Genomic DNA, 15,775 nt, shown 5'->3' on the forward strand with positions numbered 1-15,775 from the left:
CAGCTGCCATCTTCAGGGTGAATATTTTGGTTGGGCTTTTTTTAAAGAAGGCAGAAGGCGGCAAGTGGGATGTGACGGATCTGATTGGCGGGGCGGGAGTGCGGGCTGCTATCCAATTGGTGGAAAAGAGGCTCCGATTTAATTTATTTTTTATTTTATGTCGTATTTGTATTTTTGTCGCTTCATTATTTCTTGTTCTTCCTTACTTATTTGCTTCCGACTGTCATTCGTTCTGTGTGTAAGTTCATACCCGCCCAATCAAGAGGGTACGTGAGCTAATCTTCCCTTATCTCATGGCTCTACACTGTTTGTCACATATTCTGATTCGTTAGCCTTCCGAAAGGAAGTTCGCTCTGTACTTCCACACGACCAAACGTCGTTATTATTTATTTTATTATTTTTAAATAATAACTTCGGAAGTAAGAGATTTCTTTGATGCTGTAAGGTTACGTTTGCTTTGATAAAACAGAGATGTCTTTTCATTAGGTACAATGCTACCAGCTTTATTTCATCACGACATTGTTTTATAAAAGACGACATGGACTTACGTGTATGCAGAATCAAACAAATCTGATCCAGCTATTATTCATGTTCATACATCAGCTTTACAGAAGATTTGCTTGCATCACTTTTTAAAGTACATTTTAATAAAGCTACAGTTGGGTAATACAGGGGTCCTCCTTTCTTTCCTGTTAACGAAATTTCCTATTTTTATGACAACCAAAACTTCGCCAAAAAAGTCAGTCGTTGGCTCTACCTTACCTCCCAGAAGGCCTATAAGCCTACATAGTTATATAACCAAGAAAACCTACATCAACAAATAAATTATCTATTCAATTCACCTCAATTCTCCACGGTATATTCACTACTTAGTCAGTTCTTCTGATTGCTTGTTAAATCGTCACTGCAGTCAGCCATAAGTCATCATTTGCTTATATAGGATTTCAAGTTTTCACGGCGGTGAGTCTGAAGATTTCTGTCTTCTGGGTTCTTGCGCTGTGGAGTATGGTAGAAGTTTACCGACGTTTCAGAGGTCCTTGAAGGAGGCATTAAGGACCTCTGAAACGTCAGTAAACTACTACCAGACTACACGGCGCAACAAACCAGAAGACATCCATCTTAATCATTTCCTTAATTAATAATTAAGCCAGTCAGTCTGTTAATTACTTACCTAAGGCCGTCAGTCAATATGTCAGCCTTTCAGTAAACCAGTCTGTAAAAAACTTATGAATTCAGTAATAAACTATCCAATCAGAATGTTAATTAATTAGTTAGACAATCAGTTAAGTCGGCTAAACAATCAATCAGTAAACCAGGTAGCGAGTTACTCAGTCAATAAGTCAGCCACTCGTACAAAAAGTTAGCTAGCCACTTAAGAGGGCACATAGGTTAATAAGTCACCCAGAAATTCAGACAGTCAGCTAACCAGTGAACTACTTGGTAAATCAATCAATCAATCAATCAATCAGTACGGCAGCCAACCAAGCATGCAGCCACTCATTTCATAGGTTACTTTTCCAGTAAGCCAGTAATAAAGTCACCCAGTCACTTTACAGTTACTTAATGAACCAGTCAGTCCGTCCGTGGGTTACTTCAGTGGACACACAGCTCATGCGTCCCTTGCACTAGGGACACAGCTGCTTCCAATTTTCAGGGAAACTGTCAAGACGCGGAGTTATTAACGAGGCAGATTAACTCCAGCGGGCACAGTGTTAATCACTTGCTAATTAAAACATGGAGGCAACAAGGCGTGAGAAATGATGATGCAGTGTGTCATCCTCTGTCAGGTCGCCATAATCTTATCAATAGATTCCATGTTGCTGTAGAAGCCAAAGTTTCATTAGAGCCATCAAAAAATTTCCAAATAGGCTATTGTGATTTAGTGATTTCCTTCAGTACCTCAAGACAAATTCCGGAAAAGTATCTACAAATAGCCCACTATCGTCTTCTTCAAAATTAATCCCTTTTTACCCTTTTAATAGTCATGTTATTGTGTGCTATGTAATCTTCAAAGTCGAAACAGCGTTGTTAAATATCCAAAGATTGTTAACTGGTGGAGTGTACGTGATGTGTCGCTTGTGTTAGCAGAACTTAGGACCACTGTGACCCGAATCCAGACCAAGTCATTTTTGTATATGTTTTTCATCACATACTAAACATTGCTTACTACGGACTAAGCAATATCAAGCACATAAACATTTACGGCTTAACAATTTTGCGAAGTTTATCACAGAATTCAGCGACCTTCACAAACCCCAAGCAAAAATCTCGAAAATAACAAGAAAAAAGACGCGAGCTACGAAATAAGTCGTTCAGTTACCATTATTTATATTTTCATATCACACAACAGTCGTGGTTATCAATGTAACCATTACGACCAACAGCATCGCTCTTGTGATGGAGACAGCAAGGACCTCTGAAACGTCGGTAAACTTCTACCAGACTACACGGTGCAACATCCGTCAACCTGAAGTCTCCGCGACAACTCATTCAACACCATCTTCCAGGCCTAAAAGAAGACAGGCAGAGAGGAGAGACTACAAGAACCTCCACGCCATCTATACGCCTTGAAGTCGTTGGTCTCCATAAAAGCGATGCGTAGTCGATTGAAATTCGCTAACAATGTTGACTAGTGCCGCATTGTTTCCGCCGAGGGATTATGACTTGTTTTATCGTCGCTTCATTACCGACGAGTAACTCGGTCAATTAATCATCGGCTGTCACCTGACTCTTCCCGATCATAAAGGGAACATAAAAAATAGAAGATAACGGCCGAGGAGCCGGGAACGACTTTCTTGACGCAGAGCAAGCTATAAAAATGTCGCTGTAAGATAAAATGGACTACGTGCGTATACGCAACTTAACCTTGCTAAACAGACGATGTTTAACCCCTTGTACCGAGGAGCGGGAGAGAGAGAGCGAGAGAGAGAGAGACGGAAAATTGGAACAGATTAAAAAAAGTACAAACAAAGGGGGAATGTTAGGGAGAAGTGAGTGACGTTTTCCTTCTGGAGTATGGGGGGAAGAAAGTGTCTCAAAGCTGCCAGGTTCCCAGGCAATTCCCACTTGGCCTTCTGATCAGAATAGCATTAGAGTGAAGACGTCAGTACTACGATAAGATATACTCGTATGAGGTGACAGGTTGATAACAGAGAACCGAGTATGTAGATTAAAACATAAACCTACGCAATAACAAAGTTTTTTTTTATTTGTAGTGTTCTGTCTGACGACAGGTCCATATGAACAGGATCCTTCCATCCTTTTCTCGGACTGGGACCTGTTCATATACGTTCTTGGCAGATGATCCAGAAGTGGTTTGCCATTGCCTTCTTCTGTGTGTGAATGGGATGCCACGGAGAAACCGGGGAAGCCTCCGGAGGAAAACTCCGTGTTGCCTAGACCACGGCCTTGCCCAACACAAGTTATAAATTCGGACACCGCCGGGAATCGAACCCGAGACCCCAGGATTACAAGGCCAGCGTTCTAACCGCTAGACCACCGTGGCGGTAATAACAAAGTTACAACCCAAAAACTGGGCATGTGGACTTCAAAAATCAAATAAACCTATTAATAAATGAACCAACGTTACAGTCGCGTTCAATGGTGTTTGACTTTTTGATATAGACTGTAGTTGATCTCATCCAGATAAGGTATAAGCGCTTTTCGCTACGTTTAAACAGAGAAATAATGACAAATATTTGTCAGGGACGGAAAGTATCAAACACGGGCATAAAAGAAGCGTGCTAACTCGGTGTACACATAGAAATACATGAATTCCAATTATTAAAATTTCCATATTTAAAGTACGCTACTCACACAATAAATAAAATTAAAAACAAGGACATAAAACGAGACATGTTTGAAAACAATTAAACAATTGTGTGTAAAACACTACAATTCAAGAGCAATTTTACACGACGGCAGAGGGCAATTAGTAGCTAAATAATCCTAAATGGATTCTACCAAAAGAACGTGATTAAAGTATGTGGAGAAAGAGGAATGCAAACAAATTCATTTATACAAAAAAACAATCTGAATAGGAAAAGACATCTAATAATATAAACAAATAGACACATTTTAAATATGTGCTGAGAAGATAAACGATTTACACTTTTGAGCCAAGGATCTTAGTTTCTTCACGAAGAAATTACATAGCAATTGCTGATTATTATGAAAACCATCCAAACGACTGTGGAGACAGTCAGCCACTTTTTTTAGTTTAACCAGCAACTCCTCTGGTTCTATCCATCAAACATCGACCATGTCAAATGACGTATTTTTCTAAAGCCACTTGCAGAAGCAAGTTACAATTCTCTTGTATGACACTGTTTCAACAGAGTGTCTCTATAATAGCAAATAACATTTCCCCAAGTATTTCTAGCGACGCTGTTACGCCTACGGTTCTATTACTCCGTTCTCGAGAGATCTGGCTGGTCCTCACTCAACCCTATCGTAGCTTCCCAATATAAAATTGCTCTTTACTTATCTTTCCAGATATCATATATGGAGAGTCATAAAACTCACAGCCTTCGCGTTAAAAGTGGACTAAAGGACAATAATGAGAGACACTTTGCTGTGGAGTCGGTGTGGAGACATTCGGTGGATACAAGAGACAAGATGAGAAAAAAAAACTTGTAGATTTTGCGTGCGTTCGAGTCCGTGTGAGCAGCGTGTTCTTCGTCTCTCGAATGGAAGTGTCAAATCAAAAATATTTGTCTGTTGTGCCAAACTGTATCTGATTTATAAAATAAAATTATTTTGTAGACTCTTAACTAAACCCATAAAATTAATTTCGAATACTCACGTGAAATTCGTTGCATTTTCTGCCTACGTCATGATTATGATCGTTTCAAGCCGTTTCCTTCCAAGTTAGTTTCTTTGTAAACATCGCGTTGTAGCCGTCTACAGTTGATAAAAAATAGATTAAAAACGGGGTCTGTAATACTGCTCCATGCATCCAGCTCCGCATGGGAGCAATACGCACTCAGCTTTATGGTTGTTTGTAATGCGTACAGGTCACGACAAGACAAAACACGTAACTTCAGCGCTCTATATCCAGCCAGAATTCTAACGACTAATTCGACTATACTGTATTACAATATTCGGTCCCTACCTCCAAGAAAACTTCCGCATCTACGTTACAAGCATTAACAGGCAAGCAATGTCTCGTATTGCTGAGAGAGGTGATGTGGTACTGTGCTTTAAGGAGACAGCATTCGATTCAGCGTTCATTTCACTGACGTTTCTACGTGTCAGAGTTGAATTATGGCAGGTGGCTGCTTAACGATGCCCTACTGACTACACAAGAAAGAAATTTGGGTGCCCGAATTTATAACTTGTGTTGGGCAAGACCGTGGTCTAGGCAACACGCAGTTTTCCTCCGGGGGCTTCCCCGGTTTCTCCGTGGCATCCCATTAACACACAGAAGAAGGCAATGGCAAACCACTTCTGGATCATCTGCCAAGAACGTATATGAACAGGTCCCAGTCCGAGAAAAGGATGGAAGGATCCTGTTCATATGGACCTGTCGTCAGACAGAACAGTAAATAATAATAATAATAATTGAGGTGACTATATGAAGAAGTACCCAGATGTGGTAGGGTAAATAGCATGATGCACACACGTTTTTATTAATATCTTCAAAATTTATTAATAAATATATAATATTTTCACAAAATCAGTGACAATTTCTTGGAGAACAATGTGTTAAACAGACGTGGACCAAGATAAAATTCTCTCGGAAAATTTAGTCTAGACTCAATAAATGTTGCTCGAATCAGACTGATTTTGACTTCGTTAAGCGTCAATTCTATGCATTGAGTGTCAGTTCGACCAATGTACGTGACCTCATGGTGAAGTGTGAAGTGTGAAGAGCGCGCAGTGTTGTGTGTTACCCCCTTTCACGCTAATTATCGCCATCACTGCCCCGTCATTTCCTCACTGACACAGACAAATACAAAACACGATCACACAAATAAACTAAATTTCACGTCCCAGCTGACAGGTTTGGTAAACTGGGGTTTGTTCAGAGAGTCTCACTCCGCCAGCTCTCCTTTCTTCGAGACGTCATTTTCAGATTTCGGAAGAGGCGGAATTCTTCTGTATCCTGGCTGTTCCCTGCTTCAATTTAGGTCATCTAAGTTACAGAAGAAAAAAAATCCAAAGTGCGTAAATTTGATTTGTTACAACACAAAAAGGGTTCTGCAGGCCCATAATGATGATCAGATATTAACATACACTCAGTTTCTCTGCCAAATTTAGTTAGAATCTATTAATCCAGAGCTGTGCACACATGCGGATGGACTGACACGTCACAGCGAATTCTTGCCAGTATGAGACTGCAGTTCATTAATTCCATCCCTTGAAGCAAGCGACGCTGCAGCTCATGTGAGCGCTATTTTTGTCCCATCCGTCTTCTTTTTCGCCACATCTATTCAGATGGCTGATCGTCTCTTTTCATCCTCCATCTCCTTTTGGGCCATGCCCTTCCTCTCATGTTTCCGTTTTGACCTCCACTAATGACCTCTGGGTTTCCTCAGCTCGTCTTGCAGATGGCAGCACTTGTCACACTCGATTAGACCCTCCACAAAATCCGCAGTAAAGCAGAATCCTTCAGTTGAGGTCCTCGTAGAAAGAAGCATGATGTGGGCCCAAAGGAACGCAACTGCTGTTCTGCGTACAATGTTCTGACGACACAGCACTTCCATAATTACGCATCACTGTCTTTATTCTTACCCTCTCGTCTTCTTCGAAAAGAGAGAAAAAAAAATTAAATTTAAAATACAATATGCAAAACTATAATTCAGCCTGTTGTTTTAGATAATTTAAAATTCTCTTTGTCTTTCGATAAGATCTCACATTGAATGAACAGAGCGATAAGGATTTAAAGCAAAATTAGTGAAATCTAATGATAAGTTCTGGGAAGAACTCACGACGACCACTTCCATCAAAAGCTTCAAACTGTACATAAAATCTGGCAAAAACTATAAATTAATAATTTAACACTTTAGTCTACAGAGGTTAGTGGTTTAATAGAGATAACATAATGCCATAGTTGTGACGGCTAGACACTGGCTTCTCGCCATGGAAACCCGGGGTTAAATTTCGGGTGACTTCAACCGAGATTCATGGCAGACGGAAGTGGCACTGGAGCAGGTACTTCGACGAATTCTTCGTATTTCTCCTACACATTATCATGACATCGTTTTTCCATACTCATTCATCTACCTCAGTCCCATGACATATGCAACGACCATAACACATCATTCAGCCCTCGGTCCTAAGCCAGAAGTTTCATCTCTGACCCATCACTTGGCTGGTTTCGAGGATAAAAATAGTTTTACGTTGGCTGCTGAACACTGATACGTAACTTAGTATAAGCCACCTCCAACAACAGAGTCACCTTGCCTGGGTGGCAACTTCTCCGACACGTCTGTGCTACATGTTGTATAAGAAACGGGGGACAGGACGAACATCAGCAAAATGAAAATCTGCGACAGTTCAAATTTCCAGTAACCGATTTAAAAAAGAATCAGATAAATATTTGTATTTATTAGTCTTTTGACTGTACGCGTAATTTCGATTTTGCATATGAGGTAACAATAGATACTGGAGGTCTTTAGAAATAAGATGCAGAACATATTTTAACGAAATCAGTATGGATTTCGAGCCAATCAATCAAGAAACAAACCAGGTCTTCTGCTTTGGTGAAATAATGTGTAAAAGGAAACGTAAAATCGAACAGTACGTCAGATGTTCACAGATTATTTTTTAAAAGAAGTCTAAAACTCAGAACACAATAACTGTAAAACATCCCACAAGAATTCGGAATAAAAGTTTAATTAAAATTGAAATGCATTTAAACGAAACGTATTACATAACATTACATAGAAGCAGATAATACCTCTGAAACGCTGGTCAATTCTACCAGACTATTCGGCGCAATATTCAAATAAACACAAGGAAAATTATATTTTCAATTTTGTTTGTGATGTTGATGTTAGTCTCTTAGGTTGTAAAACCATGATGAACTCGTAGGTTAATACTAACGTTTCGGAGAAAAATTTTGTTTCTATCTTCAGTGTTTAAATGGTGGAGACAGTATGTTCGTCCAAAACGTCGATATCTACCTAAAAAGGCCACAAAACTTCACAACGCAGTAAATCAACACCGTCATCTTCACAGCCGTGAGAACCTCAAATCTCACATTGTGTGTGCGTGTGTTGTTTAACAGCCTGATAAACATATAGCTGATACCTCAACGCTGTGTGGATGTCTCCACTATTAGCTTCAGCTATCGCAAACAGACATTTTGTCCGCAATAAAAGAACATCTAGACCAGTGGTATTCAACCTTTTTTGTTCGCGTACCCCCAGATGTAATTTCTCTTCAACTTTGTACCCCCAAAGTTGTTGGTGTATAATTCAAGTTATACATAGTATATAATCTACATCTAAAATAAATTAAATAAATTACATAACTGATTATTCAGTGTTTATCATGAAATAATATATATATTTTTTAAATTTCACGTACCCCCTAAGATGTCTTCGTGTACCCCCGGGGGTATGCGTACCCCAGGTTGAATACCACTGATCTAGACCAATAACGGATGTAGTATTTCAAATGATGCACTTGTAAAACGCTTGTGAGCCTATAGCCTACTCAAAAAGAGAGTGTAAATGCTTTATAAGCTCATTATTTGCAAACTTTATATACCTCATAAATATTGCTAATACAAATCGTGTAATGAGACAAGAAAAATTAATTTCCTATTCGTGTAATTAATATGTAACCTTACTGATACAAACATCGTATTTTATCTGAGGCAGGGACTGAATTTGTTAACATTATTTATACTAACTTTGGCCTTAAGAGATTAAACGTTCTATAAATACTGTATGTACAATGAAGGGTATTAATTTTCATTCTTACGTTTTTAAAGCGTCTATATACTTGGATGAATAACAAATGAAAACAAAAGATCGCCAACGTTCACCTTTGTTGCGATACAGAAACTGCCAACATTTAAAAACAATTTACCTTGATTTCGTTAAACAGACCTGTTTTTCAAGTTGAAAAAGGTTTAAATGAAAATTGTTGTTTTTTTGTAAGTGTTTTCACAATAGGCCGTTTCAGAGAAAATTACCAGTTCCTTTTTGAGACCCGTGTAATGTAGGGTTTATATTTGACTAGCACGAGCCAAAATTAAATTCGCTTGGCAGCTTTTAGCGCACACACCCAAATATCAACTTTCACAAAAATCCGGCCAGCAGTTTCCGAGATGAAACATAAGATTACCGACAGCCTTTCAGATATCAGCTCCCAACTAAGTGTTCATTTTATACACTTCGTAAAAAAAACGTATAAAAACGTTAGTATACCCCTCCACTCCCTCCGAGAAATGACGCTAGACGCTCGCGTCCCGTCGGGACACCAGGTACTGACAATACAGTTCGCCAGGAAGAGGGACTGGCGACCCAGTCTACGAACATTAAGTGCGACCCCCTTGACGATACGCCATCAGCGCCGTGCCGCGGAAACCTCTCACAACTACAGTATCATGCCGAGAATTCCCATTAAGATACTCTGTCAGCAGACCCGGTCTGAACGCAACAATGCACTCACGAGGGTTCTCAAACTGTGGGCCGTAGTTAGCATTCGACGTGAGTACGGGACAGGAGACAAGCCGTCAAACCTCAGACGCGGACAGCGTCGTTAAATTCTCCCCTGTACTTTCTTACATCATATCGGAGTAACAGCCAAAGTAAATGTTAATAATCTGTCTAGTTTATATTGCGTATCAATTGTTTACTTCGAATCACTTTTATGAAATGCATGAAACTCGATTTCATCTTTACATAAAGTACTCCTAGACGTCATATCGCACCGATATCTACGGATAAAAATAAAACTCGCCCAACAACTTTCAGGGTATAAACCACAGCGTCGAATTTTATCAATACATCCTGAATATTTCATGAAATTAAACACGCGAGCAGATTAAGGAAGGAAAAAATCATGTCCCGTACATTTCATGCAAAGACCGTATATAAATCCGCCACTGAACACTCTCGATAATTCCAGACATAGAATGAATCGTTTGGAGCATCTATGGAGGAGGAGGGAGGAGGAACTCACCAGAATTAACAAGACAAAAACCTGTTGCATCAGCGAAGACGAATGGGGCCACTTCGGGCTGCATGTCATTACAGCACACTGATCTATATTAATTTATCACGAGCGCAAACAAACTACGGCCTGATACTATATGATCAGTTAGACTAGATGTCAGTAATAACTACGGTGATTAATCTCAATTCCCTTCTACCAGCCCTTCGTCAAAATCTCTCGTAAAGTAAAATTTAAACATAAAAATATAACCCTATCTAACGCTGGCCTTGTAATCCCGGGGTCTCGGGTTCGATTGCCGGCGGTGCCCGAATTTATAACTTGTGTTGGGCAAGGCCGTGGTCTAGGCATCACGAAGTTTTCCTCCGGGGGCTTCCCCGGTTTCTCCGTGGCATCCCATTCACACACAGAAGAAGGCAATGGCAAACCACTTCTGGATCATCTGCCAAGAACGTATATGAACAGGTCCCAGTCCGAGAAAAGGATGGAAGGATCCTGTTCATATGGACCTGTCGTCAGACACAACACTAAATAAATAATAAATCTATAAGTAAACTCCATAATGTTAACTTTCCATTTGCCCTTCCACCGATCTACGTGAAGGTGTCGTTAAAAAATTAATTGTCATATGTAATCTATTTTTTGTTAGTTCCATTTAAATTGACACCCATAAACCAAACAACATTCTTATTACTTATATACGATTCTAATTACATTTATGATCATGTTCACAGCTTACAACGTAAACCCAGGGAAGTGTAAGGTTCTGTATATGTACGCAAAAATAGATCAAGATGATAACTTAAAACATTATGCTCATATTCAGCACGAAAATCTTTCAACTTCTCTCATGTAGACAGCAGCCATTCAGAAGCACTCTTTACGAAGCAATATAAAACTTCCAAGCATTCAATACAATTTTCTCGGGTTATCTGCCGACTTACGTCTCCGCGAAATCATTATTGCTGCATACATAACGATTACACAAATATACGAGGTGCGATCGGAAAGTTTCTAGACTGCGCCTATAAAAACCCGTACACTTATCTCAGGTATTAAATTCATCCATCACCCTCGAAGTAGTTCCCCTGGGAGTGAACACAACGATCCCAGCGCCGCTGCCAAGCCTGGAAGCATCCCTGGAAATCTTTCTTTGTCAGCCTGTCAAGCACCATCTGCGATTCTGCCTGAATCTCTTCTATCGTCTCAAATATCCTTCCCTTTAGCTGAATTTTCATCTTTGGGAAGAGGAAGAAGTCACACGGAGCTTAGAAAGGAAGTTGGGGTCGGTTCTTGCAAGATCTTTGAGCTCCTGACAAACGAGAAGTCGATTCTGCTTCTGGTCCTCAGACAGGATGCGACTCATGTGGAGTTCTTCGTTTAGAATCAGCTGACAGGTCCCATAGCCTATCCCAACAATGTCGCACAAGTCGTTGATGGTACGACGTCGATCTTCGTGAATGGCCTGCCGAATCTTCGTAACATTTTCGGGCGTTGTGCTCGAAGATGGTCGTCCAGAACGCTCGTCATCATCGACAGAGGTTCGGCCATTTTTAAAACGTGAATGCCACACAAAAGTTTGTGCACGACCCATTGCGGACTCCCCAAATGCTTGCTTTAGCATTTCATAGGTTTCCGTAGCCGTTTTGGCGAGTCTTTGGCAAAATTTGATGCACACGCCATTCCGAAATCGCAGGAGGGTCGGTGTAATGCACTACCAAAACGCCCGTAACTAAGAAACAAATGCTAATTCGATGATGCCGGCTGGCACACTGATTCACTATGAATGTAGGCCGCATCCCCTAGCGGCAGAAGCTCGTACTACATCCGGTTCGCCCTCTATTGACACAGTCTTGAAACTTTCCGGTCGCACCTCGTAGCATGCTTAAAATTGGTAATATTATAAGACATGGTTACTGGAATGATATTAATCTTAAATTACAAATTATTTTTCTTTTTTTTAATTTTATACTTTAATGTGCACGATTTTTTAACATTAACGACGCGCACAATTAACTACGTAGCGGATAACTATGGTGGTTTCTGATTAAGGCCGCTTCTTATACATAAATCTGAACTATGCAGTAAGTCAATAAACGAGACAACTATTAGCTACTCAGTACGACAGACAATTATTAAATTAATAATTCAATTCGTCAGGTTGTCAGGCAGCTTCTCGACAAGTCATTTAGTCTACTGATCAATCGGTTACTTTGTTAGTAAGTCAGATGGTGAGTAATTTCGTCAATTAGCAATGTGTCGTCACAGAATTGAATCCAGCTGATGCAAAAGTGTAGTAATGCCGCTTTAGAGAAAAAAAAATATATGAAAAGTTTGGCAGTCATAACGATTTCGCTTAATGAGATGTCTGGGAATTGTGTAGCAGATTGTCGGTGGTACAGCTGAATTTAAAATGTTTTCAAACGAATGTTTCATTGAAATTAAATCCCAGTGGCATTCGTCCGTGAAGTAGTTACTTAATGAGGCGCCTGAATGCGACAGAAAAATCTCTGAATATACAAAACTCACAGCTAGAAATCGGGAAGACCATTCATGCGCTTTGCTATTATACTTCTGTGGAGTTAATATAAACACGTGCAAGGCAGCCGGTCCAAAAAGCTGGGAAACCTGGTTCACAATGATCCGACGGTTGTAGCAGAAAGTATACGAAATTGTGAACATCGATCATTAACACTTAACATTGTCACTTTATGCGTATTACCTCATCTATTTCATAATCATAAAAGATGTCTCAAAATACGAAAACACAACACGAAATAATAATTTTTGGGACATCCTGTAGCTCTACTGTTAGACACTAAGGCATATCATAATATAACCAGTGCAGTCGGATCGATTTTGAAATAGAAATGGTTAAAAAAAATCATATAAATTGTTTCATCCAATAAGGACGGGACTGAACACAAACTTTTGAATGTCTGCTTTCTCATTTCCCTTCTTAGTTGCGATATTGTTGTGTTTCATTCTCGAAATTTCATTTACATACAGACTTCCTCTGTTAGGGTCGTCTTTTATCATTGTCGCAAGACTTCTGCTAATGGAATGGTTTTTTCTATAAACATCCAGATGTCGCCTTTGTCCCGACTACTTTATCCCCCCCACCCCTTAATTATTCCCGTTTTGGTTCAAACCCCTTCTCAATCCAACCCCATCTTTCTTCCATTTTTTATTCTTGAATATAACTACCAACAAATAAGATGTAGAACATTAGCTGGATTAATTTACTCGGGATATGAATTCTTCGTAAGTCAGTGGATTGGGGGGGGGGGGGGGTTCCGTTCTAAAGCAGGATGTTCAAAACACAGCCCTAAAAATACTGCAATTCAAAAAGCAGGATGTTCAAAACACAGCCCTAAAAATACTGCAATTCAAAAAGCAGCATGTTCAGCTGTTATTACGTAATGATACAAGCCTTTATCAATTATAATTTCTGGTACACAGTATAAATAACTGAAATCTCAAAAACAAATAATTAACCAAATAGATAAAATAATTTCTTCAACAACGATGGGCTTTCGGTGTCCCTTTTCTTGTATTCTATTGTCGAGGTTATGAGTGAGCAGGAACTATACTACCTCCCCCACACACACACGCCCACATGGCGTACAGTGAGACAGCATTACTTTTATTTTACTCTTGTATTTGCCGTCTTAATTTACCATGCCTACAACTCCATAAGGAAGTCAAATTGGACCACTCCAGATTTGGCATAACGCGTGGCCGTCACTTCCAGAACTTAGGATATCGCGGCAGACACAGAGGCCCCAAAGTTGTCCATCGCTTACACTCCGAGCATGAGGAACACATAATAATGATATTTTATGACTGTTCGCATAACTTGTCTAAAATGTACAGCGTATTCAATCAAACTTCTAAAACTACTCATCCTCTTTAGACTGGGGATCAGCCATCCCCAAAGCCTCTACCTACAGAAGACAGCATAACACGTAAACGGCGGAAAACACGTCTCGCGGACGGGATTCAAACCCAAAATCCCAATTCTCGAATGGTCCAAAGACAGTTCACCGAGTGGCAACTGGGATCGGAGTATGAATGAATACGAACATGAGGAATGAACCTCAGATGTGATCAAATTCACTTCATTTGACGTTGATTTTACTGCATTTAAGTTTAGAAGAAGAAAAACACACCCCAAACACCCTCGAACTACGCGGTGAGTAACATATTTCCCGAACTTTTGACAGTCATGGGATGCTACCACGTTCTAGGGAGGGGTCCCACATAAATCTAGTCACACTCCCAGATTTCTCTAGGTTTCTTTTCGGGACCTGGGAATACAACCCAATACTTCATACAGATCTGGACAGTTTAAAAAAAAAACCTCTCATGCCTTGGCTCTCCATTAGCAAATAAAGAAAGTGAGACAAAAGGAGAAACAAATAGCTGAAAGAAACATGATACTAGACTCTACATTATTAACTAAAACACTAGAAACTATGTACAATACAAGATACACTTAGCATTAATAGTCTGCAATTATTTACTGTATTTCCAGTGCTGTTTCACGGTGCAAACGATTACAAAACTGGAGAACGAAAGCCTGATACAATTTATATAGTAATTCGTGGCATGCGTGTTTAACAGTTTGCAATGTCCAATAACTGGGTATACAACATTAACTCTCACCACTCATATTTCTCACAATAAAGCAGCTCTTTGAAGCAGAAACTTCCACGTATGTAAACAGTTCATCGTGAAGTCAGAAAATTACGAACGAAGCCATGCAGATACAACGAAAACGCTGTGCTTGTTCCACACTACTGACACAACGGGACGCATCAATGCTATACCTAACCACGCTGGTTAAGCAGACATGCAAGCGAAGGGCAAACAAGGACAAAGAAACGTATTCCATGTAAGCATGTGCTCGTGTCGCTTCGCAGTCTACGACGTACGTTCATGTTGTATTTTGCGTCGTTCCTCATTTATCAGAGAATGCTTGTGTTCGTGTTTGGCTGTTATAAACCAGCTCTGTGTACATTAACATAGCTACTCAGTAATATAATTGTAGTCAACCGAAATTACTTTTCTTGCCGACTTCAACTTGAAGACCACTTACAATGCAAAGTCACGTGCGCGTACGAATATAGTTTGCCTTTCACAGCCACAATTGTTCTCCATGTCACATTCATAAATAAAAAATGCATCACTTACCATGTACTGCTTAATGTAAGTAACAAGAAATTACAGCCCATCACCAAAATTGGAAACGCCAACACAAATCACAGTTTAAAATATCACACGAATTATCTGTCACACTAGAGCAAACACGCCATCACGGTTCTAACTTTCATACTAACTTCCTTCCGTCAGATCGATAAGTCGAAAAGATAATACTAAATAAAGAAATCCTAAAACAAACTAATCGGTCATTTGAGAAAGAAAAGTTATTGTAAAACGAGAAGAAAAATACGTTCCACCAGCTTGTAACACAAGTACATTTGTAAAAATAGTTTAATTTTCTGCACCACGTTCTGAAATTGCTACTGAATCTTCCGGTAGTGTTGCCACCGTTGTTCAATTTGCTTTCCTACACCTATTGCAGTTGCCCATCGGTAAAATAATTTCAGAACATTGGCGACTTTGTTTTCCGAATGAGTTT

At 39.7% G+C, this 15,775-nt stretch overlaps 1 long non-coding RNA gene across 1 annotated transcript in view; it reads right to left on the minus strand.

Annotated features, from left to right (window-relative positions):
- LOC110840298 (uncharacterized) overlaps nt 1–15,725 on the minus strand; it is a 346,592-nt gene extending 330,867 nt beyond the window's left edge. Inside the window, exon 1 of the long non-coding RNA XR_015535196.1 lies at nt 15,328–15,725. This is a non-coding gene — a long non-coding RNA (uncharacterized LOC110840298). The remainder of the gene's footprint in view (nt 1–15,327) is intronic.
- Between the last annotated feature and the right edge of the window lie 50 nt (nt 15,726–15,775).

The sequence above is a fragment of the Zootermopsis nevadensis genome, unplaced genomic scaffold (assembly GCF_977971745.1).
Source record: "Zootermopsis nevadensis isolate Lab colony 2312 unplaced genomic scaffold, Znev_1.0 Znev_ptg000015l, whole genome shotgun sequence".
Classification (NCBI taxonomy): Eukaryota; Metazoa; Arthropoda; class Insecta; order Blattodea; family Termopsidae; genus Zootermopsis; species Zootermopsis nevadensis.